The 25,383-nt window shown below is 45.5% G+C and overlaps 1 pseudogene; it reads right to left on the bottom strand.

Annotated features, from left to right (window-relative positions):
- Nucleotides 1-22,417: 22,417 nt before the first annotated feature.
- Nucleotides 22,418-22,535, bottom strand: LOC126185731 (5S ribosomal RNA; annotated as a pseudogene).
- Nucleotides 22,536-25,383: the final 2,848 nt, after the last annotated feature.

Below are 25,383 nucleotides of genomic sequence, written 5' to 3' on the forward strand. Positions count from 1 at the left end.
TGCGCTTACATCTGTACGGTCCTCCTTCCGCCGCAATCAGTATGGCGCAGCCGTGCGCCATGGAAACTCAATACCTCACACTTGCATGACCTGGCGTGTCGCCAACAAGTCACTGAAACGTGGACAGCCTGCGAATGACGCCTTCCCCACTACCACTCGACATTGACATGGTGGTTGGACTGCGCCAAACCAGCGATCCGGAGGACACTGATGAGATACGGGAAGGACATGGCCGACTGGCATCGCACCACTGTTGACTTCTATTACGCGATTCTCCGAGATCTGGATGCTCAACCGCCAACCCCGGACAACCAGTTGGAACGGCAAAGAACTAAGGCGAAGATAATTGCGCTGGCACGCCGGAAACTGCAAGGGGTCGTGATCCGGACGCGGCGCCACGATCGCGCGGATTTAGAAATTCCATCCATGCATGATATAGTGTCCGACAAACGAAGGCGTCGTCGGCAGATCATCAGCACTCTGACCACGCCTCATGGAACGCAGGTGACCACTCAGAATGACATCGTCCGCACATTCGTCGAGCACTACCGTCGTACTTATAGTGATGACGACGCTGAAACTGCAGCAGACGACTCCATTTTGAATTACGTCACGCACACCCTCCCCCACACGGAGGCGGATGCTTTGACAGTGGCGGTCACGCTAGACGAAGTCAACAACGCAATCGCCAAGGGGGCAGTCAACAGATCGCCCGGCATTGACGGCTTACCGATTGAGTTTTACCGTACCTTTCGGGACCTCATGGCCCCACGGTGGACGACTATGTATCAAGAACTGATAACATCTGACCAAGCAATCCCACCCGCCTTTGCTGAGGGCATCATTATACCAGTCCACAAACCAGCCCGTGGTTCGATGGTCACGAGTTACAGACCGCTCACCCTCCTCAATGCCGATTACAAGATTTTCGCGCGCTTACTGGCAATGCGGCTCCGAACTACACTCCCTCATATCCTCTCGCCAGAGCAAACGACGCCTGGCGGACAGATTAACATACAGACTGCCACAGGGGAATGCCGCGACTTAATTGCGATAGCGGCGGCCTGCAGGCTCCGGGCAGCGGTCGTCGCTATAGACTTCGACAGCGCCTTCGATAAAGTGCGTCATCTTTTCCTGTTTTCGGTGGCAGCCCGAATGGGCATCCCCCCTCCGTTTCTCGACGTCATCCGGCGTCTTTACGACAGTGCCAGTTCACGTGTCCAAGTCAATGGACGTATAGCAGGGCCGGTACCTATCTACCGTTCGATACGGCAGGGGTGCCCCCTCTCTACCCTCCTGTATGCTATTGCCCTTGAGCCCCTTATTGGGGGCTTGACGACCAAGCTTTCTGGCCTCACCCTACGCCAACACACTTTTCGCTGTCGGGCATATGCTGATGACCTCCTCCTCCTCATTCGCTCCGGCTCTGAGATTCGGGATGTCCTCGAATTGATTACCCGTTATGGGGCTGCCGCTGGCAGTGACATGAATGTCGCCAAATCTTCTGCAATGCACATTGGACGAGGCCTCCAGGAGGGTGAAGTTGCACCACTGCCGCTTGTGCGGACTTTCCGGTACCTGGGCATTACCTTTACCCCCACGGTCACACGCACGGCGGCAACGAATTTCCGTCGCCTGTTACACGTCATCCGCAACGACGTCCGCCAGAACCTCTTGCGTCGCCAGGATACACTTCAACGGGTTGCGTTTATTAATCTTTATGTGGCATCAAAATTGGTTCAGATCGCGCAAGTTCTCCCTCTGCCAACTGCAATTGGGCGCAACCTTCAGGCGGCTTTTGGCTATTATCTCACGGCTGGTTCAATGTTCAAAGTCCGTTATGAGACACTTACCCTGCCCTCACGGTATGGTGGCGTCGGGGTCGTCAATGTCCGTATGCGAGCTGCAGCCTTGTACATGAGTACCATGAGAAAACAGTGGATGGGCCAGGGTACATCTCTAACACGCAGCTTGCTTGAGGTCCTCCTACCTGCTTCCACCTCACCACCGGTGTCTGTCGGCCATATCGTGCCTCATTTGTCCCATATTTCGACCTTTTTCGTCGACTACAGTTACATACATACCAGTCTCCCAGATACACGCCCACCTAGGACTAAGGATTTTTACAGCCTGTTGCTGCGCTGTGTTCCCCGGAATGTGATGGAGACCAAACAACCCTCCATCCAGTGGTCCATAGTGTGGACTACCGTCCACCAGCCCTTCCTCCCTACGAACGTCCGGGCACTGTGGTATCACATAGTAAACAGGAAATTTGCCACGAAGCAGCGCCTGCACAACATTGGCTTGTCAGAATCCCCTCTTTGTCTCCTTTGCCAGCAACTGGACACTGATGAACACCGTCTGACATGCGGCTCATCGTGAGATGTATGGCGCTTCGTGCAGCAAATCATTGCCTGCTATCTCCGGGTGCCACCAGACACAGTCGAGCCTCGAATGTTTCTATACCCGGAGGACCGACATTTTCCCGCCGCCAAATGTCATGCTATTACGTGGGTCAAAGGGTGGGCGGTCGCTTATCTCTTTCATGAGGGACCTAAATCCCGCCTCGACTTCTGGACCTATTTACGAACAGCCCATGCAGCTCTCGAAAACACGCCACGTTACCGAACATTATTTGCTAACTATCTTCGAGCGGTCTTTGTTAGACCTCCACTGAGTTGGGGGGTGCCTGGCACAGAGGGCACCCACCCCTCCTCCCCCGGCGGTGTCTGAGTTTCAACCGCCGACGATCTATTCTACTTCTGACCTCCGCGGATGGGAGAGCGCGTCGCAGATTGCGCGGATTTTATTTCTTTTTGCTTTTCCTTTTTCTTTACCCAGAATTTATATTTCATTTTCTCTTTCGCATATGTGTTCCCATAATTTCATGCTATTAGTGAATATTACAAAAACACATGCAAATAAATAAATAACAAAAAAAAAGTGGTCAGCGTGACAGACTGTCAATCCTAAGGGCCCGGGTTCGATTCCCGGCTGGGTCGGAAATTTTCTCCGCTCAGGGACTGGGTGTTGTGTTGTCCTAATCATCATCATTTCATCCCCATTGACGCGCAGGTCGCCGAAGTGGCGTCAAATCGAAAGACCTGCACCAGGCGAACGGTCTACCCGACGGGAGGCCCTAGCCACACGACATTCCATTTTACCACCTCGAAAACCGTTGGCCTTTCTTCGGCGGTTAGTTACATAGAATCTGGTTCACCGGCTCCTCCCAGGTTGCCAACACAATTGCTGCTGCATTCCACGTCTCCAACAACGTACTTGAAGAACATCAGTATTAACCGGCAAGAAACCGTTCCGAGGATATATCTTTTACTATGGAAGTTAGTTTCATTTAAATGTCACCTCCAATCGAAGAAAGTTATTACAGCAAACGCTTCCAAGGATGGTTCCTTGCAGCCGAAAATCATAAAAAGTATTCATGTATTTTACGATTTATGACTTCAAGAAACCTTCTTCTCCTAAGCGTTTGCTTTAAGGGGGTAGGACGTCAAACGGGCCGTCTTGGAGCAGGAGAGACACCACAGGACATTTTAATTTCCACTGTCTATACTTTTACGAATAAATTCATAAAACTTTGTCAGCATGACCAGGAAGAATTCGCGTTTCACAATCATACCAGTGGAAGCTCAAAAACATAACAAAATAATCTTTTTTTATGTGTGAAAGTTCATCATTTTTTCACTTCTATTGGCTGCGTCTGTTGCTATATATATATTCCTTCATAAGTAAGAGAGATTCTTCGATGAATTTTGCACAGCATACAAACCATACTTACAGGTGTATGAAACTCTAGAAATTATTTAATTTATGAAAAAAATGAATGTGCTGTTATATTTTAAACTTCATATTTAGAAAAAACTCAATTTTATAATTAATTATTTCAATTTTTACCACCGTTTTTAATATATTTGGAAAATTCTAGAGTTTCTTACACCTGTAAATATGGTTTGTATTCTGTGCAAAATTCATCGAAGAATCTCCTTTACTTATGAAGAAAACTGTACCTATAGCAACAAATGCAGCCAATGGTAAGTGGAAAAACGGTGAAATACCAATATAAAAAAATAAATTATTTTCTTATATTTTTGAACTTCCGCCACTATAAGAGTAAATCCTGAACCATTTCTGGTCATTCTGACAAAGTTTTATGAATTTATTTTTAAAAGTATAGACAGTGGAAATAAAAATGTCCTGTGGTGTCTCTCCTGCTCCAAGTCGTCCCGATTGACGTCCTACCCCCCTTAACGATAACGTTTTGTCAATTGAATATGTTCTTTGTCCGGAGAAAACCTCGGCTATAAATAATGTATAATTGTAGCAGCTCTTTGCTGGTTAACAACGATGTTCTTAAAATCTCAGACAAATTGAATTGGCTAGTTGGCGGTGTATCCGAGAATAAATTTAAAAAAATCCTCGTACCTTTATCAATAAATAGAAAGCTTCCATTATTCCCATATACAACTAGTTTTTATATGTTAATTTTACTTCATTCGATTCTTCATTTAACACTCGAGATGTTTATCGTTACTCCAACGTAATTAATATCCGTGACCTGACAAACGCTACCGCTGACTGCCAGACCACTCGATTTATATTTTGAACAGTTTATGCTGTCAATATTTAGCTACAGATACACTACGTTGCTTTGTTTCTAACCGTTAACTGTAACTTTAGAATGTGAACATCGTTGTAATAACTCTCTACCACGATCGAGGGTATATTTGTCGTTAAATACAATTCTCATGTAAACTAAAACCTTCCGTCAGGTTTGTAAGTACTGAGACATTTTCTTGCCTAGAAGAGGTACTCCGTTATTACTCGTGGCTGGGGACTTACCGCACGCAGCATCCTGTGGCGAGGCACACTAGCTAGTTTCTCAAAGGTGCTGCCGATTGTGTTTCGGGGAAGGCCAACGGTGTCACGGAACCAGCTGCAATGCGATACACTTCACTCTGTTGCATAACTTCGCCTGTAACACAATCGCCACACCGCTGCTCCAGTGGCTGTGCTTCCATATTACCGAATGGCCGGGGCGCATTAGCGCGCTTCATTCGACGGACGTGGCAATGCATAACTTTAGCTGGGCCATACTGTATTTCAAAAGGTATACACGGTGTCCCACCTAACTCTGGCATCTGTCAGAACAATATTCATTTTGATGTGACAACAAAATTATTTTGTTATAAATGTATGCTTACACAACGAAAATCGCTAGGACATATTCTAAAAAAAGTATTCTTAAAACTGAGACTTGTATTCAGGGCCGTACCGAGGACGTGGCGAGAAAGTCTCCTGCCAAGGGCGTGGGAACGGGGGAGGAGGGGGAGGGGAGGGGGTGGTGGCGGGAAAGAGGCCAAAAACAAGGAAGATTTAAGAATTAGGCGGGAGAAGTACTTCGCTAGACTGTTAATACACTCTGTTGTCACAGGGCATATCGTCCAACTGGTGTCATAAACTATTGACTACAACAGAACATGAATTACGTGGGTTACATGTGGAGATGTCAATTATTTGAAATACATGTATTTGAAACGCAAATACAAAATGCCAAATACCTATTTTTATTTTGCATTTGAAATACTTTTTTTTCGAAAAGCATTTTCTATTTTGTTTGAAATACTTAAAATACAGATATTTTGGATTTGAAAAATGCAAAATGCATCTCTTGATTTTTTTATTTCGTTCTTTGTACTTTTTATTCATGTAATGAGCCATTTTTTATACAAAAATAGCTCTGTGGCGGATACAGATGGCACACTAGCATAATAAGCACCAAAGATATACTTGTCAAGTGATTATGATCTTGACGCTAATTATTGTGAAATGTTCAAATGTGTGTGAAATCTTATGGGACTTGACTGCTGAGGTCATCAGTGCCTAAGCTTAGACACTACTTAACCTAAATTATCCTAAGGACAAACACACACACCCATGCCCGAGGGAGGACTCGAACCTCCGCCGGGATCAGCCGCACAGTCCATGACTGCAGCGCCTGAGACCGCTCGGTTAATCCTGCGTGGCCCTAATTATTACAAAAGGCAGTAAGACTTGACTAAACCTTATTTGTTTACCAGTACTGTCTGTTTAATGTAAAATTTACTGAAATCATTAGGTAATTCCCAGAGATGCCAAAAGGAAGCGAAGGAAGGGGAGAGCGAAATGAATATAGTATTTTTCTGAGACCACGGGCAACACTAAGTGTGTTCATTCAATGCGACAGTGACAGCTATACCTTGCAAACAATGTCTTCATCTATGGAGTACTTGAAAAACTGTCTTTTCTTTTTGTCGGTAACATTAATGTCGATAGTTTTTTATCGTCAATCGATAATTTCGATACTACTATTGTACTAATGATGTTTATCCAACGCTACATTGTAAGAGCGCACAATAACGATTTGGCCGTGGTGATTGTTTGCTTCCTAAGTGGTTTTGTTCAGTTTTTTTTTCATTTGCTGGATGGAAATAAATGAAATGCAAATAAACCGATATTGTTAATTTGTTTTTAACTGGACATCAACTTACTAAACATAAATACTGTATTATTTCTTGTGATCTAACCTCAAATAAAATTCCACCATTATCGATATTTGTATGGTAACATGTAAAATTGTATTCAAAATTTTTAATTTACAGTAGCTGGAATACCGGGCGTTGCCGGGAGTCTACGACTTATGGACTTAATAATGCACCGGCAATCAGGTACAGTGTCTCCATTCCTGCCAGGTCTTTCTGCAATATAGCAGAATGAACATCCAGCTTCTCGTAGTTCTAATTCACGACCTCGTTCAAACTCAGTGATGTGTTGATAATGCCATTTTTGTCGCCTTAAATGCATTCTTGACCAACGTCAACTCACCGCGTCCAGCCTCAAAGGTAGCCAACCCTCAGTACCGTCAGAGCGCGGATTTAAAGCAAACCTGATTTGCATCCTCATAGTGGCACTACTAGCTCCACTCATGCGACTGGCGCGAAATCAGAATAGCCATCATCTTTCAGATGTAGAAACGCGCCTACCAACTTTCGTTATGCCGCACAAGTCCGTCTTGGTGTTGCGTTTTTTTCTACGTCAGTGTACATTGTTAAAGGTGAATTCAGTTAACGCAAGACAAAACCCAGCCGAATTCACAAACATTCCTTCAAAATTCTATACTGAACACATGTTTCTCAACTAAAATGGGTACCGAGGGCAAGCAGAGAATACGTTAAAGAACTGCGTATTTCAAAAGCATGGAAGATGAAACGAGAAGAATGAGTGGGATGAACTTGCAAAATTCTGATTAAGTGTTTGTTTTCTTTAGCCAGTGATAATGCCAGCAGTAGAATAGATCTGGAAACCTAAAATATTTAAAAGATAATGACAATAGTTTAGATTCCTCGAACAGATATCCAACTCTGAAAGAAAAACCTTTTCTTTAAATATAATACATGTTTATCGAGTTCTGCTCCTGTGAACGACTGTTTGCCTTTGGTGGAATGATAATGTGGCCACACAAGCGAAACATGAGAGATGAAATATTTGAACAATTATTGGTGTTAAAATCAGTGAAATAAGTGCCACGTGAAATGTTCACTAACTAGAGGTATTTTATTTGAATAAACGTATTTTGAAAATACGTATTTTGTATTTATGTACTTTTATTTCAAACCATTTTTAATTACAGCAGAAATAGAAAAACACCCAGTATTTGCATTTTGAATTTACAGGGTGTTTCAAAAATGACCGGTATATTTGAAACGGCAATAAAAATTAAACGAGCAGCGATAGAAATACACCGTTTGTTGCAATATGCTTGGGACAACAGTACATTTTCAGGCAGACAAACTTTCGAAATTACAGTAGTTACAATTTTCAACAACAGATGGCGCTGCAGTCTGGGAAACTCTATAGTACGATATTTTCCACATATCCACCATGCGCAGCAATAATATGGCGTAGTCTCTGAATGAAATTACCCGAAACCTTTGACAACGTGTCTGGCGGAATGGCTTCACATGCAGATGAGATGTACTGCTTCAGCTGTTCAATTGTTTCTGGATTCTGGCGGTACACCTGGTCTTTTAAGTGTCCCCACAGAAAGAAGTCACAGGGGTTCATGTCTGGCGAATAGGGAGGCCAATCCACGCCGCCTCCTGTATGTTTCGGATAGCCCAAAGCAATCACACGATCATCGAAATATTCATTCAGGAAATTAAAGACGTCGGCCGTGCGATGTGGCCGGGCACCATCTTGCATAAACCACGAGGTGTTCGCAGTGTCGTCTAAGGCAGTTTGTACCGCCACAAATTCACGAAGAATGTCCAGATAGCGTGATGCAGTAATCGTTTCGGATCTGAAAAATGGGCCAATGATTCCTTTGGAAGAAATGGCGGCCCAGACCAGTACTTTTTGAGGATGCAGGGACGATGGGACTGTAACATGGGGCTTTTCGGTTCCCCATATGCGCCAGTTCTGTTTATTGACGAAGCCGTCCAGGTAAAAATAAGCGTCGTCAGTAAACCAAATGCTGCCCACATGCATATCGCCGTCATCAATCCTGTGCACTATATCGTTAGCGAATGTCTCTCGTGCAGCAATGGTAGCGGCGCTGAGGGGTTGCCGCGTTTGAATTTTGTATGGATAGAGGTGTAAACTCTGGCGCATGAGACGATACGTGGACGTTGGCGTCATTTGGACCGCAGCTGCAACACGGCGAACGGAAACCCGAGGCCGCTGTCGGATCACCTGCTGCACTAGCTGCGCGTTGCACTCTGTGGTTGCCGTACGCGGTCGCCCTACCTTTCCAGCACGTTCATCCGTCACGTTCCTAGTCCGTTGAAATTTTTCAAACAGATCCTTTATTGTATCGCTTTTCGGTCCTTTGGTTACATTAAACCTCCGTTGAAAACTTCGTCTTGTTGCAACAACACTGTGTTCTAGGCGGTGGAATTCCAACACCAGAAAAATCCTCTGTTCTAAGGAATAAACCATGTTGTCTACAGCACACTTGCACATTGTGAACAGCACACGCTTACAGCAGAAAGACGACGTACAGAATGGCGCACCCACAGACTGCGTTGTCTTCTATATCTTTCACATCACTTGCAGCGCCATCTGTTGTTGAAAATTGTAACTACTGTAATTTCGAAAGTTTGTCCGCCTGAAAATGTACTGTTGTCCCAAGCATATTGCAACAAACGGTGTATTTCTATCGCTGCTCGTTTAGTTTTTATTGCCGTTTCAAATATACCGGTCATTTTTGAAACACCCTGTATATATATTTAATATACAATTTTGCACATCTCTGGTTACGCGTTAACAGTGCCCTTGATTCCTACAGCTATCGCTTACACAGTTGTTAAGACGATTCAAAAAAAAAAAAGGTCAGAGCTCGGAAGTGCATGTTTGGTGTAGGCGTATTAATGATGTCACACTGGCACCAAATGTCACCACAACTCTGCCCAACGCCACCGTGGGCGTGTCAGACGATTGTTGGGTCTTACCCACATTTCATCCCTTATTTTGACATATCTGCACGGAGGTCAGAACCGCGGCGTCCAACTTTGAAATCACGCAGCTTTCATATGAGTGGCAGAGGAAAATATTTCAGACAGACTGCTGCTCAGTATCGACACGAAAAGGCCGTCAGGGGTTCGTCAAAGAAAACACCCGTTCGCCTGGGGGCGTTGATCCCCAGGTATTTCGTGGTCGAAAAGGACAGTTCTCACTGCGATGAGTAACAGGACGACGTTCTTGACAACTTTTGACACTGCTTGCTCCGGCATGAAGAGCAGAGAGGGCTGTGAGATAGCGTCAGCCAATAGTACGCTGACTACGACATCGTGACTGGATGGTTCAAATAGGTCTGAGCACTATGGGACTTAACATCTGAGGTCATCAGTCCCCTGGAACTTAGAACTACTTAAACCTAACTATCCTAAGGACACCACACACATCCATGCCCGAGGCAGGATTCGAACCTGCGACCGTAGCAGTCGCGCGGTTCCGGACTGAAGCGCCTAGAACCGCTCGGCCACCGCGGCCGGCTCACGACTGGAGCGGCATCTACACGAAGAGAATAAAAGCGACACGCCGCCTAGCTGTGGCCGCACTTGTGATCCATATCAATTACTTGCATGGAAATTGTATGTTTCGAAGGACACTGCTTCATTTGCATGTCGCCAATTGCCTGCGACACCACCTTGTACATACGCAAGTTAAATATTGTCAATTCAATTACTGTAATAAACTCCATTAATGTGATTTGCTTGTATGTTGTCTGTCTATCCGAGAAAACAGCTTCCTAGGCACCCTATAAGAGACGAGTGGGCAGGATCGCACACTGCTGACATCCAAGCCTTCTCTAAGAACATCGTGGGCCTGCAAACCCACTGATCGTCATCGCACCCTTTTTCAGTGTAACGCGACCGCACGTTTTTCTCTGGTATAAGGGTGGAACGACTAGGGACTGTTCGGAACCATTCGACGAAAGGACGTTTATGTTTTTTCAGCCCTCGTTGGCACACTCCTATAGATTTCGCATGCGACCAGCAGGCACAAGGGTTTTTTTCTTTTTTTTTAAGTTAACTGGCTTTCTGGATGTGCCCATTCAGCCATCTCCTTTGTGGAATGTCAATGATGACGATACGAACATAAGGACATCACTACACTCAGTCCCCGAGAGGAGAAAATCTCTGACCCGGCCAGGCATCGAACCTGGGCAGCTTCGCTCGGCACTCCGCAGCGCTGACTGCGCAGCTACGGAGGCGGGCAAAGGGCGCTGGTTCAGCGACATAGCACCACTTAATAAAGGGGTGTCGAAGTGGTAGGCTATCACATCGGCGCCTAATAATCAGTGATCGGCTGTGTGAGTACAGGTACATTTTTAAAGCGTTCAACAAAGGTGCGCGTGTGGCATTTAATGTTCTGGTGTAACCACAAGCGCCGGAACAAAGATGAAGAACGGAAAACCAGAGAAGGCGGTGAGGAAACGTTAGCCAATAGCACTCTGCCAAGGACCGAGCGCCCCCTGCAGGAAGTGAATATAAGTGCAGCTCCGAGCCTCGGCCGCTCCGCCTCTACCGCTCTTTTCTCCGCACTCGTGACCGGGATAAACTTACCCGCCACCGGCAATTACAGCGACACATCCGCAACCTGCTTGTTGCGAAGAAACGCCGAGCCTGGCGCCAGACATGTACACACCTCAACACCACGCTCCCCATCAACTCTTCCAAGTATTGGTCTGCTTTCCACCGCCTTACTGGGAACCGCCCCACCCCCCAGTACCCTCTCCTCCTTAATGACCGTCCCTTTCCTGACAACCTCAGTAAGGCCAACCACTTTGCCTCCCACCTCTCTGATGTTTTTTCCATCCCAGATGATCCCCACTTTGATTATTCCCTCTTCCCTGATGTCATGGACCATACGAATACCTCTGTTCCTCCCCTTGCTCCTAGTTTCCAGTACTTGGGCCACACCCCACCATCTGCACTTAACACTCCCATCACTACACAGGACATCAGCCTCACACTCCGCACTAAACGCAACACTGCTCCCGGCCACGACTGCGTTACCTACCGCCACCTCAAACACTGCCCTCCCTCCTTCCTTTCCCTCCTTGCCGCCCTCTACAATGTCATCCTTGCCACTGCCTTCTATCCCGACCTGTGGAAGACCTCCCGTATCCTGATGTTCTCCAAACCCAATAAGCCTCCATCTGATGCCTCTTCCTATCGTCCTATCTGTCTCACGTCGGTGTTCAGCAAACTCTTGGAATCCATCCTTTCCCGGCGCATCCATCTCCACCTCCACCAAAACCACCTCCTCCCAAACACCCAATGTGGCTTTCGACCTTCCTTCTCTGCTGATGACCAACTCCTCCGCCTCACTCATCTCCTCTCCCTCCAGCTTAACTCCCGTCGCTCCGCCATTTTTGTCTCACTTGACCTTGAAAAGGCCTACGACCGTGTCTGGCATCCCGGTCTCCTGTTTAAACTCCAAACCTACGCCCTTCCTATCAACTACATCCGTCTGGTGGCCTCCTTCCTCTCCCGCCGCCCCTCCTACGTTACCATCCATCATGCCAATTCCCGCACCTTCTACCCCTCTGCCGGTGTGCCCCAGGGCTCTGTCCTCTCCCCTCTCCTCTACCTCCTGTACACGGCAGATATGCCCCAACCCCCCCCTCCAGTGCACCTCTTGCAATATGCTGATGACACCGCATTCCTCGCCCTCGCTCCTATCCTCCAACGGTCCCAACGCCTTCTCCAGAATCACCTTGACCTTTTTGCTGCATGGTGTAACCAATGGCTCCTGAAACTCAATCCTTCCAAGACCCAGGCAATCATCGTAGGTCGTACCACTCGCTCCTTCCGGCTCCTGGATTTCTCCCTTACTGTCTGCGCACGTCCTGTCCGTCTCACCCCCACCCTCACCTACCTTGGCCTCACCATTGACCGTCACCTCACCTGGATCCCTCATCTCCGATCCATCCAATCCAAAGCCCAAAACCGCCTCCGACTCCTCAAACTCCTCTCTGGCCAGACATGGGGGTTGCACCCCTCTACCATCCTCCACACCTACAAATCCTTAATCCGTCCCATCCTCTGTTATGCCAGTCCTGCCTGGATATCTGCCCCCCCCCAAATTCTATCAGTCCCTCCAGATCCTTGAGCGTCATGCACTCCGCCTCGCCTTCCGTATCCGCCTCCCGTCCCCCACGCGGATCCTCTATGATCTCATTCCTTTCCCCCATCTGCTCCTCTTTCTCGAACATATCCGCATCCTCTACACCTCCCGCCGTCTTGAACCCCCTCACCCCCTGGTTGCTCCTCTCCTCTCCCATCCTCGCCCCCTGCCACGTCTTCACCGTTGTGTCCCCCCTACCCTCCATCTCTACACCCTCCATCTCCTTTCCCAAGGTGGCTTCCGTCAACTCCCCCTCCCGGATGATGCCCTCTCTCCCTCCATTTATCCTTTCTATCAACTCTGATCCTCCCTCCCCCTCCTTTCCTCTGTCCTTTCCCTGGGCTCCCTCTTCCCCCCCCTTCCGTCCTGTTTCCTCCCCACTACACCTCTCCCTACCTCCCTTCTCCCCCCCAGTCCTTTTATATTCCCGTCCTCTGCCTAACCCCCTCCCTGTCGCGTCTGCCCCCCACCCCTCTTATGGGTCCTCATCCTCCATCAGCTCCTTTCCCGGTCCCCCCCCCCCTTCGCTTTTACTCTCCTTTCCCCCCCTTTTTGTTTTCCCATCTCCTGTCCAGTTTCCCCCCACCTGCTCTCGACTGTGGTGTCACCTTTGCCGACTTTTTCGTGCTGTGTTCTAGTGACTATTCAGTGTTGTGTTGCGAACAGAAACCATGCTGTCGCTGGGTGTGCATTTTATATACTTTGCGAACAGACTCCAGACTGTCGCCGTGTTTTTTTAATTGTCTATTGTTTTCCCTGTCTGCTCCGTATGTATTTTTATTCGCTTCATCATCCCTCTGTTGTTTGTTTTAATTTCCCCGTTTTCTTTTCACCTTGTTACTCACTAAGTCCCCGATTTTATCGCCTGTTTTTTATTATTATTTATTCTCCTGCTCTTTGTCAGAAAATCTGTAGGTTGCAGAGCGGCGTCCTAAGCTGCTGCCAGCCCGCCCCCTTCGGGGGGAATTGAAATTCAATAAAGGAAAAAAAAAAAAAAACCTCGGCCGCTCAGATCGGCTCAGTGTACTGCATTAGAGGAACGTATTTGCGGAGCAGGCTACAAGAACAACTAGTTGTCATCCTTATCTGTTCCTTGCCTGGACTTTGCCTATAGCGATGACTATAACGTTTTCTTCAAAATGGTTCAAATGGCTCTGAGCACTATGGGACTTAACATCTGAGGTCATCAGTCCCCTAGATCTTAGAACTACTTAAACCTAACTAGCCTAAGGACATCACACACATCCATGCCCGAGGCAGGATTCGAACCTGCGACCGTAGCAGTCGCGCGGTTCCGGACTGAGCGCCTAGAACCGCTAGACCACCGCGGGCCGGAGTGGCCGTGCGGTTCTAGGCACTTCAGTCTGGAACCGCGTGACTGCTACGGTCGCAGGTTCGAATCCGGCCTCGGGCATGGATGTGTATGATGTCCTTAGGTTAGTTAGGTTTAAGTAGTTCTAAGTTCTGGGGGACTGATGACCACAGATGTTAAGCCCCATAGTGCTCAGAGCCATTTGAACCATTTGTTGCGATTCTGACCTCCGTCGCAGACGGGATAAAATATGGGTAAAAGGGGGTGTGACGACCTTCCCATCGTGTGACGCTTCCGCGGTGGCGTCGGACAGAATTCTGGTGAAATGTGGTGCCAATGTGACTTCACTAACTCGCCTTACACCACACGTCAGCTTGCGAGCTGTGGGCTTGTTTTCGCACGTATCGACACCTTGCTGTTCTAAGCGTCGCCGAGTCCGTGGGCAACACGCTTTTGTATCGTTGCAGAAGTATTTTCAACGCACCTTTGCGCCAAATTTCAAAATTCTGCAGAGACAGTTAATTGTATTGCGCAGTGTATTTGTGGTACCTCTGGGGCCATTTGAGTGGTCGTCACCCGGAAGTTAACACCACTCCCCGCCGATAGTGGCGAAAACATCACGTATCGCTGGCATCGGCGGCGCAGGTTTCCGTGGAGTATGAGAAAACGTTCCGGGAGGTACACCATTCTAGATGCCGCAACAAAAATGCAGAAATACCGACATTCAATTTTTTTTTCTATGCACCTTTTCCTTAGATTTTAATGAGTGAGGCTTGGAAGGTTTAAGGTAACTTTCCGCCGAGCATGTAGAGCCTTGCAATGAGTAACCAATGTTCACTAAGCAAGGGATTTCTATCAATTATACTCAGTGTACCTACGGTACAAAAGGAAAACTACTTCTTTAGGTTACTTATTTGTCAGTCATGCTAAGTATAAAAGCTATATATGATCAGTGGAGCCTGCCCTGTCAGCGTACTTTAGCATTTTGTATCATGGAGCTGTGAACATTGTTAGCAGTAGCTTGGCGGGAAATGTTCTGTGAGGACACAGTGATGCATCTGTACCGGACGAAGTTCAGGAAATCGGAATGACGGCATTTTGACGGACGATGAAATTTGAGCCTGACTAAGTGGCCATTAGTTTTATGTCTACCTGGAGTGGCAAACTTAAGTTGGAATTGGTAGCAGGACGTGATCGGGGTGTGACGCAACATCTGATGGCTGAGAAAAGATTGGTCTCAAAGTAAGGCGCCGGCGATCAGGAAGATTACTTATCTTTATTCTCCACGCAAGTAGCTACGTAATTAAGTTCACAATACAATTCACAAATCCACAGTTCAATCCAAATCGTAACTATGTTGTAAGTCCAAGGGTGTCACATAAGATCTAGACAATAACACTTCGATATTAACAGAGCTAGCGAGCAAGAGCGAGTGGCCGTGGCTTCAGGCCTATGCTCCCGTTATATCTTGTGGCCATAGAGGGAGCTGCAGGCAAGAACTATTGAATGGCGCGACGTCTTCAGCCGGAGATAACGCCACGAACCGCCGGCGGCCGCGACGTGAAGCTAAGGCCGACCACCGCGCATGTGCGGCCAGGCTAAGCGACGGCAGGGCGCGCGTGATTCGGTTAGGTCCGCGGACATAGCAATTAGTACCACGGGTCTGCAACTTAACGAAATTCTTGGTTGGAACGGTTTTTTTCGCGTTATGTTTCGTACCAAGTAACTAATAACGAAATTGGCCTGAATAACGTTATCGCGGACTGGAACTGAATTGGGGGTCAAGGCTTTGTAGTGTTATGTCAAATAACGTTATTGCTAAAACGAAATTGAATTACGTTCCAGAACTTATAGATCTAATATAATTAAGTTTTCTCTGGGACATTTAAGTCTCATCTTTATCTACGATATGGATGGAAGCTGAAGAAATGAGCCGGCCGCGGTGGCCGTACGGTTCTAGGCACTTCAGTCCGGAACCGCGTGACTGCTACGGTCGCAGGTTCGAATCCTGCCTCGGGCATGGATGTGTGTGATGTCCTTAGGTTAGTTAGGTTTAAGTAGTTCTAAGTTCTAGGGGACTTATGACCTCAGATTTGAGTCCCATAGTGCTCAGAGCCATTTGAACCATTTTGAAGAAATGAGTTAAAATTTGTGCCACCGCTGGGACTCGAACCCGGGTTTTCTTGCTTACTAGGAAGAAATGCAGCAATGGTTTGTTTTTCAATATTGTTCTTATTGTTCGTTGTTATTGGTCGTAGCAGACGTTACACGACATCCGTTGAAGTCGGTGATGATCCCTTCAGTCAGTTTTTTAATTACAGAGACCAGCCAGCTCTCTGACCGAACACGCTGAGCTACTGTGCCGGTGCAATGTTGACCATACTGCTGCAGTGGTGTAATGGTTAGCATTACTGCCTAGTAAGCAAGAAAACCCGGGTTTAAGTTCCGGTTGTGGCACAAACTTTAATTCATCTTTTGAGCTTCCATCATTAACGTTCCAGAACGTAACGTAATGACATAGTAACCAAATAGAGGTTCAAAAATGGCTCTGAGCACTACGGGACTTAACATCTATGGTCATCAGTCCCCTAGAACTTAGAACTACTTAAACCTAACTAACCTAAGGACAGCACACAACACCCAGTCATCACGAGGCAGAGAAAATCCCTGACCCCGCCGGGAATCGAACCCGGGAACCCGGGCGTGAGAAGCGAGAACGCTACCGCAAGGCCACGAGCTGCGGACAAGCAAATAGATATAATGTTATTTGAACTGAATAGCGTTCCTGGACTCTGATACGGAAGTAACATAATCATTGATAACGTTACGCCATATACCGTTCTCGTAACTTAATGGAATGACTTTCCAGAACGTAACGCAATAGGGTAACCAAAAAGAAATAACGTTATTTGGCGTAAGTAACGTTACTGAACTGTGAAACAGAAGTAATGTCATCGGTGGTAACGGTGCGCTTTGTACTGTTATTGTTGTAACTAAATGGGATTACGTTCCGTAAACACAAAAACATAACAAACAAGTGGTGCAGGAAGATTGCACATACATACTCGTGCTTATATTATCAAAATTCATAGTGGTAAAATGAACAGAACAGATGACTGTCTGTATACAGTAAGTTGGCGTCTGGGTTGCCGGCTAGAGCTGTGCAGCGATTGGCTGTGAGCGCGACTAGCGCGTTCATGACGCGCTCAACCTGTTTGAAAGGGAAAATTCGAGCTGGCTCGTACTCTGCTGGTGTGCTCGGCGAGCTGGCTCCGCTCGCCGCATTGTGGCCAATCTCGTCGCCTTACGTCCAGCACGCCGCGCTCAGCCACGCGTGTATCACTTCAAACCGAATCCTCATTCTTATGCTTCGTCGCGAGTAGGATTACCGTTTGATTTGATCTTTTATTTTAATGATTATTTAATTTCTTAATTATTATCAATTTATTTAAATTAATAAGACTGAACTAAAATGAGGCAATTTTCTTGGCAATTTTAATTTTACAATGTACTAAAGAAATTTTGTTGTAGTAATGTTTTTCACAAATTTGAAATCTATTTGATTAACCTTCATTTATCATATTATGAATTTATTTGAATCTGGATGTATTTATCATTGTTATGCAATTACATGCAATACCTGAACATAATTTCCTGTAGGTCGTAAAAATATTAATGGATAGAGTACCTATTTGACAGGGCCTATGCCATTGTCTACTTGGAAGAGACGAAATGAAAGATAAACAGAGCGTGACAGATAGAAAACGGAAGAGAGAGGGAGAAAAATCGGGAGAGGACAGCGCACAAAAATGTGCTTGAGTACAAGGTCCTGATCCATTCATTCTGCCACTACGAGTTTTGCTACATATAATTCATATGTAGCAAAGTGAAAGTATGTGAGTTGTTCCTCTACCACGTGTTTCAAAATTATTTACCGTTCCCAAAATACATTGAGCCTAAAACTGATACTCTCAAAAAAAGTCGGTTTCCTAGAAAACTCTTATTCTCTTTTGAAATTTTAAAAATCTACTCTACGAATAGTTACGAAGGTCATATGTAAGTTTCAGGTTGTTTGAAATATTGGCGTAGTGAAAATTTACACAAAGTTGAAAGAATTTGCTACTATTCACTCCCAATAGTACCGTAAGAGAAAGTATGTGCACCACTTGTTCTTTTTGTTCGATTTTTGGAAGTCTGGACAATGAGAGGATACTTCATTGTTTTCAAAGTATAGAACATAAAATGACACACATTTGTCAATGAATAACACAATAAACATTTCGTGATGAAACACGAATTTATATTTCCAACACATTGGCACTTAATACAAAATAGCAACATATATGGCTTAACTTAGGTGCTGGTATCACCGGTAGTTGTCTCCATCATCGACGACTCAGGTTCCAAATGGAAAAACAGAGAAGAACATTGGTTTTCCCTAGATGACAAAACTGATGTAGTTAATGGGGATGGAGATCGAGGGAGATTTCCAGCACAATATCCTTTTTACTGTTGGGGAAAAATATCGTTGTTCACGTGTTCTTCGCCAAGTTTGTACCTCAGTGGGATCAGCATGTATCACAGAGACGAGAAGAGCGTTCCACGCTCACCTGTGTTGCTGGGATAGCGAGAACGATACAATTAAGTGCATGCAGTTCTGTCTGTACTAAACGTTGGAGGACATTTGCGCTCTTCTTGAGTTGCTTCGTACCTTCAAAATAACTGCTGAGTTTTGTGTTAATACATAAAGCCGCTCGGTTACTCTCGCTCGGAGCTCTGTATCGCTGGGCATTCTTCTCCGCCAGTAGTCGCTGAAGTTCGTCATTCTTTTCATCGGATTCATCATCCACTGCAGGACCATGTCGCACTTCTTCCTTGCCAATTTCGGTATCAATCACCGTCTGGATCTTAAACCATGTTTTACATAAGTAACAAATAGCAGCTTCCATGTCATCGCTGGCCGCTGTGACCGAGCGGTTCTATGTAGGCGCTTCAGTCCGATACCGCGCTGCTGCTACGGTCGCAGGTTGGAATCCTGCCTCGGGCATGGATGTGTGTGATGTCCTTAGGTTAGTTAGCTTTAAGGAGTTCTAACTCTAGGGGACTGATGACCTCAGATGTTAAGTCCCATAGTGCTTAGAGCCATCTGAGCCATCCACGTCATTTTCTTCCAGGAACGAAAAATATCGGGGATTTATTAAGGGGGCCGATTTGAAACCTCAGTAATCTAACAATGCCGTATATCTCACTTCACCACTTTTATACATTTGCGCACGTTCTCTATTGTCCATTGCTATTTTCACGTTCCTCGCGAGATCGCTGCCGGGCATGTTGTCAAGTCGAAGTTTGCACTTTAGCCAAAGCGCATAAAATCTCCAAAGAGCAACCCTTCCCCTTGCAAGGCGGTTATTGGGGCTCTGATGGGCTCGAGCGCGGATATGATGTTGTCGAGAAGGCCTCAATCGGTATCGCTAACATTGTACTCTCCTCATCTTTGTCTGTAAAAAAATCGCGAATAAAAGTTGTAATCCTCTTCACCGACGTCATCATATCGTAAGACGAACCCCATCTAGTTCTGATATGAAGCGTGGGTAGAGCTTGTTGCTGTCTTCGTATGATGCGGGCGACCGTTAGAGTACGAAGATGCTTTGCTAAAGAGCGAACTTTATCGATGAGGCCATCCCATGCAAAGGACGGAGTTACAGCGATTCCGTCGTCAACAGCCAACTGCACACCCAGGCAATGAACAGTCTTCATCCCAGTCTTCCAACGTAGAAAAGTCTTCACGCAAAAGTCGAATGGCCTTGAGCATATCAGCCCCGTTGTCTGTTGGGAGACTCACTACGTTTTGAGAAGAACTTCGAAGCAATCCAGCAACAGAAGAATTTCCATCTTGAGGTTTGCTCCCCGAGTGTTTTTCGAACAGTTCGACGACTCCCAGGGTCCTAACTACAATCTTCCCGCCCTTGATGTACTGGACGTTTACTCCTAAAAAATGTCGATGGTTTTCTGGCGTTGCGTCGATTTTTGAAAAGACCTGTCTGCACTTGAATTCCTGGATTAGTTTTGCTCGTACCGCGGCAGCAAACTCCGGAATGAGTGGAGGAATGGTTGCAGAATTCACGACAGCTCTGAAAAGTCACAGATACCATTTTTTCTTTTTTGGAATACTATCACAATAGAAACAAAAAATAATAATTCTGGACAGTTAAAGAAACACAAAACTTTGCATATTTTCCTTTGCAGAGCCTACAAAAAACAACAGAACTGACATTACCTATAGTATAGCAATTGCAGAGAGCTCTTATAAAAAATACATATAACATTTTCTATTTAAAAACTTCCAACGTATACTAGGTTAGATAAAAATGATGGAAACAATAAATTAAATTATTTTACAAATAACAATCTATTTAGACAATTTTCTAAACCTTGTGTTGTGATGTTTAGAACATATGCTGTAAAAAAAGAAATTAGTAACAAAAGTTGTTCATCATTCAAGGATACCCAATTTTTATTCTTATAACTTTTCCGTCTACGATGAATATTTAACCAGCTATTAAACATTTTTACATTTTATGCTTTTTCTGCAATGACATGTGAGTGTATGATATATTTTCAACTACGGGAAACGTCAGTCTTTGCTATTTTTAACATATGTCACGTCGTGACTAAAACATTCATATTTCTTTACGTACTACACGAGTATGTAATACAAAATGGGGGTTCCTATTTAAAAAAACGCAGTTTATATCCGTTTGACCCATGGCAGCGCCATCTAGCGGGCCAACCATAGCGCCATCTGGTGTCCCTCTTCAAGCTAGACAAGTTTCGTTCTTTGTAGTTTTTTCGTTTGACGCTTATTTCGTGAGATATTTGGCCCGGTCACGATCAATGGACCACCCTGTATATGTATATAAATTAACAACTTTATAACGAGACATCTGCTTGCTACCTTCTCCTTAGAGATTAAAACGTCACCGCGAAGAAATGTTGGTCCGTGATTTGTAACCTTTACTTTTTTAAATTTTATCTGACATAAACCTTCCTAATACAGTACCTGGTACCCTCCCTCCCCCCCCTTTCCCTTCCCTTCTCTTTCCTTTCCCCCCTCCCTCCTACCCTCTCCTCCGGGCTTCCCCTCCCCCTTCCTCCCTCCCCCTCTCTCCTTTGCCCATGGCATCTCTGCTCTCCCCTCTCCCATCTCCCCTTCCTCCTCCTCCACCGCCACTCTTGGCAGGTCCCCGGACTCGTACACGCTGAGTGAACATTCGCGCGCCGGAGGTCGTCGCCATCAGTGTATCGTGTGTGCCGTCGTGTTTAGTGTTCAGTTTCGTCGTCACACTCCATTGTTCACCAGTGATATTGTCTTCTTCAGTGTTTGTGCGTCGTGTCAACAGTTTGTAATGTGGATTGTCCTCGAGTGTGAACGGCTTCTTGTGTTTTTATGTTCATGAGTCTACTGTTTTTTCCCGCCGTTTTTTTAAGTGATGTCTCTTCTCTGTTTATTTCCTTGTACTCTCTTCGGCTGAAGAGCAGCGTATTGTGCTGCTGCCAGCCTACCTGCTTGCTCAGGTGTCAAAATAACAATAAAGTAAAAAAAAAAAAAAGTACCTGGTGGTGGATCACTTGCAATGCTCTTAGCAAATACAACTCTAATGCATGATACAAGGGGAGTCCTCTTGTTTACATGGCATACGTAGTAGACAATAATTTACCAAAATTACACTTAAAATAAACTAATTTTCCCTGTAGAGCAGGGGCGGGCGCAGGCAGTCTGCTTCCTCTTGCTTACAGCATAGGACACAGGCACAGGCTACACATTTTTCCCTTAAAATTTTGCAATTGAAATAGAATAATTACAAAAATGATTGATATGATCCAATTTATATTGCGATGTTAGTTCTTGAGGCAATGAAAAAAAGTTCAAAAATCTTCGATGTTTGTTCGATGTTGAATATAACTTGCATGACGGATTTGTTTTGTAAATCAATTTAATCAACTAACACCTTTTATTTATTTAACATTTTCGAAACGTATTTGCCGTTTCCAAGATGCAGTGACCCAAAACTGATAGTTCCAAAACAACACTCTAAGTCGATCTCCTTGAAAACGGCTTAATAAAGTTTTCTTGCAAAATTTTCCAAATCTACCCTGCAAATTGTTCTTCACATCGTGTGCAAATAACTTCAAGTTCATTAAAATACTAAAAACTAAACTAAACTCCTCCCGAACTGGCTATGAAGGCGCAACGGAACAGACCGGCCGCCGTGTCATACTCAGCCCGTAGGCGTCACTGAATGCGGACATGGAGGGGCACGTGGTCTCCCGGCCGTATGTCAGTTTCCGAGACCGGAGCCGCTACTTCTAAATCAAGTAGCTCTCCGTTTTCCACACAAGGGCTGAGTGCACCCCGCTTGCCTACAGCGCTCGGCAGACCGGATGGTCACCCATCCAAGTGCTGGCCCAGCCCGACAGCGCTTAACTTCGGTGATCTGACGGGAACAGGTGTTACCACTGTGGCAAGGCCGTTGGCTCATTAAAATACTAGTTATCTAAATATGAACAAACGTTAGAAAGATTTTGCCATTAGTCACTCCCGTAATAACGTAAGTACGGGAAGATATGTGCATTGTTTGTACACACTTGTTTTTTAACTATGTTCATCAGTGAATTTCCTCTGATAATGCGTCTCTAGAAATTTCCTTAACTTGTTGTTATTTAGTTTTTTCAACAGTGTACTAATATCAAAATGGATTAACGGATAACAAAACGAATTAATTCGTTACAGTTCCCAATACTAATACGTTTTGTTAAATTATGAACCTCTGGTTATTAGTTATGGGTACAGTACCGTCGTCCCTGTGACACAGGACAGTAACGTTGTTGAGACCAGGAAAGTCATTCCTTTTATGTTACCACACTGCATTTCGTTATGTGCCGCAATTTATTCGTTACTACAACAACGTTACACGGCATAACGTTTCAGCCGATAATTTCATTATTCCAGTACCGTTATTCCTTTCCTGTTACCCAATATTGTTACGTTACGTATCGTCATTCATCTCTTTACTGCGATAACGGTGCACTGTATAACGTTTTACCCGACAATAACGTTATTCCGGTACCGCAGGACAATAACGGTACTGTTCAAGTGGAACGCGCAATAAAACGGTTTAATTTGTTACGAGTCCAGTATAATGTTACTAATACGTTACATTAAGTTACGGACCCGTGATTAGTACATCTTTTAGAGGACTATGGTAAAAAAATGTATATGTCGTAGAGAATTATTGGCTAGGATTTACCACGGTGTGAATTAAGCAGTCTGCCGGAAAGGGTTTTCTTCCGACGCGAACATTGGTCCCTTTACTTGCTGATATGTGAGAGTTTTGCTGTATACGTATTTTTGGAGTGTAGGTGAGTGTAATAGGTGCGTGTACAGGGTAGTGTTATATTTGTGTCGTATGATGACGATGAGGCAAGGGAGAGGGTAAGAATTGGTGCCGTGACATAGCTTATGTCTCCTGAATAGCGCTGAGAAGGCTGCCGGTCTTAACGTCCCCATCCAACTGACGGTCGCCAATAATGTCACACTTCCTCACTTCATGAGGCACTGCGGAGAGGTTTGGAATTTAATTCAAAATATTGGCGCAAAGACTGGTGATCAGAAACTTCACGCCATTACCTCTCCTTCCCTTGCCGACCAAATACTGGCACTGAAAATTCCAACTACCAACAGGATTGTAACCATCTTACCTCCGAGCCGGGTGCCACTGCGAAGGCGTGTGTTAACGACCTGCGCTACTTCTCTTTGCAACTAAGAAGGAAAAATCGTGACTATTCGTCATCAGTGATTTTGTCTAGATTTATGGTATATGTAGGGCTTGCTAGAAATGAATGTGGCAGAGTTGGGAGCTACAGACAGCAATGGTTCAAATGGTTCAAATGGCTCTGAGCACTATGCGACTTAACTTCTGAGGTCATCAGTCGCCTAGAACTTAGAAGTAATTAAACCTAACTAACCTAAGGACATCACACACATCAATGCCCGAGGCAGGATTCGAACCTGCGACCGTAGCGGTCGCTCGGTTCCAGACTGTAGCGCCTAGAACCGCATGGCCACTCCGGCCGGCAGACAGCAATGCTCAAAAAAAGTAAAATAAAATAAAATACAAATAAAAAATATAAAAAGCGTTTTTCACTTTTGGCGCGGTGGCTCGGGTGAGGTGAGGCATGAGCCATTTATGTTAGCGTAGTTTCCAGGTAGCAGTTGGTAAAAAGAAGGGGGAGGGGGAGGAAGGAAGATTAGGGTTTAACGTCCCGTCGACATCGAGGTCATTAGAGGTGGAGCACAAGCTCAGATCGTTTCAAGGATGGGGAAGGACATGGGCAGTGCCCTTTCAGAGGAACGATCCGGGAATTTGCCTGGAGCGATTTAAGGACATCACGGAACCTGAAACTGGATGGCCGGACGCGGGTATGAACCGCCGTCCTCCCAAATGGGAGTGCAGTCTGCTAACCACTGTCCCACCTCGCTCGGTAGGCAAGGGTTGGCGCTGTGGAAAGAGTACAGAGCTACAATCCGTTTACGTTACTTACACTTCAAATAAACTGAAATAATCCTCAGTATTGTATTTGTTGTGGGCTGGCAGGAGACCAACACCGTAATATTAGAGGAAGCCGAAAGGCTCGCGTTTTAGTTCACGCAGGCTGGCGTGGGGTCTAGAACAGGACAAGGAAATTAGACTGTAGAAGAAACTGACGTAGCTAATGGAATACTTAACTTTAATCCATAAATGGTGAACATCGCTCTTGACGGTACATGTTTTACAGCATCAATAGTAACTGGTAATGGCGCCTTGCTAGGTCGTAGCAAATGACGTAGCTGAAGGCTATGCTAACTATCGTCTCGGCAAATGAGAGCGCATTTTGTCAGTGAACCATCGCTAGCAAAGTCGGTTGTACCACTGGGGCGAGTGCTAGGAAGTCCCTCTAGACCCGCCGTGTGGCGGCGCTCGGTCTGGAATCACTGATAGTGGCGACACGCGGGTCCGACGTATACTAACGGACCGCGGCCGATTTAAAGGCTACCACCTAGCAAGTGTGGTGTCTGGCGGTGACACCACAGTATTTATTAATATTTTCATAAAAGAAAGATTTACGACTGCAAATAAATTTCCAGGAAGGGATTGTAAGGCGTACACGACAATTTGATATATAAAATGCTTTTATACTATGCTATATATAAAATACTTTTATTATTTTACCGTTGATGATTTACACGTATTGGTGCAAAAATCATCGTAAAAACAGTAGAAGCAGTTATTTTCTCAGCATCCCGCACACGTTATACACGCCACATTACTTCAATTACATTGTTG

The sequence above is a fragment of the Schistocerca cancellata genome, chromosome 4 (assembly GCF_023864275.1).
Source record: "Schistocerca cancellata isolate TAMUIC-IGC-003103 chromosome 4, iqSchCanc2.1, whole genome shotgun sequence".
Classification (NCBI taxonomy): domain Eukaryota; kingdom Metazoa; phylum Arthropoda; class Insecta; order Orthoptera; family Acrididae; genus Schistocerca; species Schistocerca cancellata.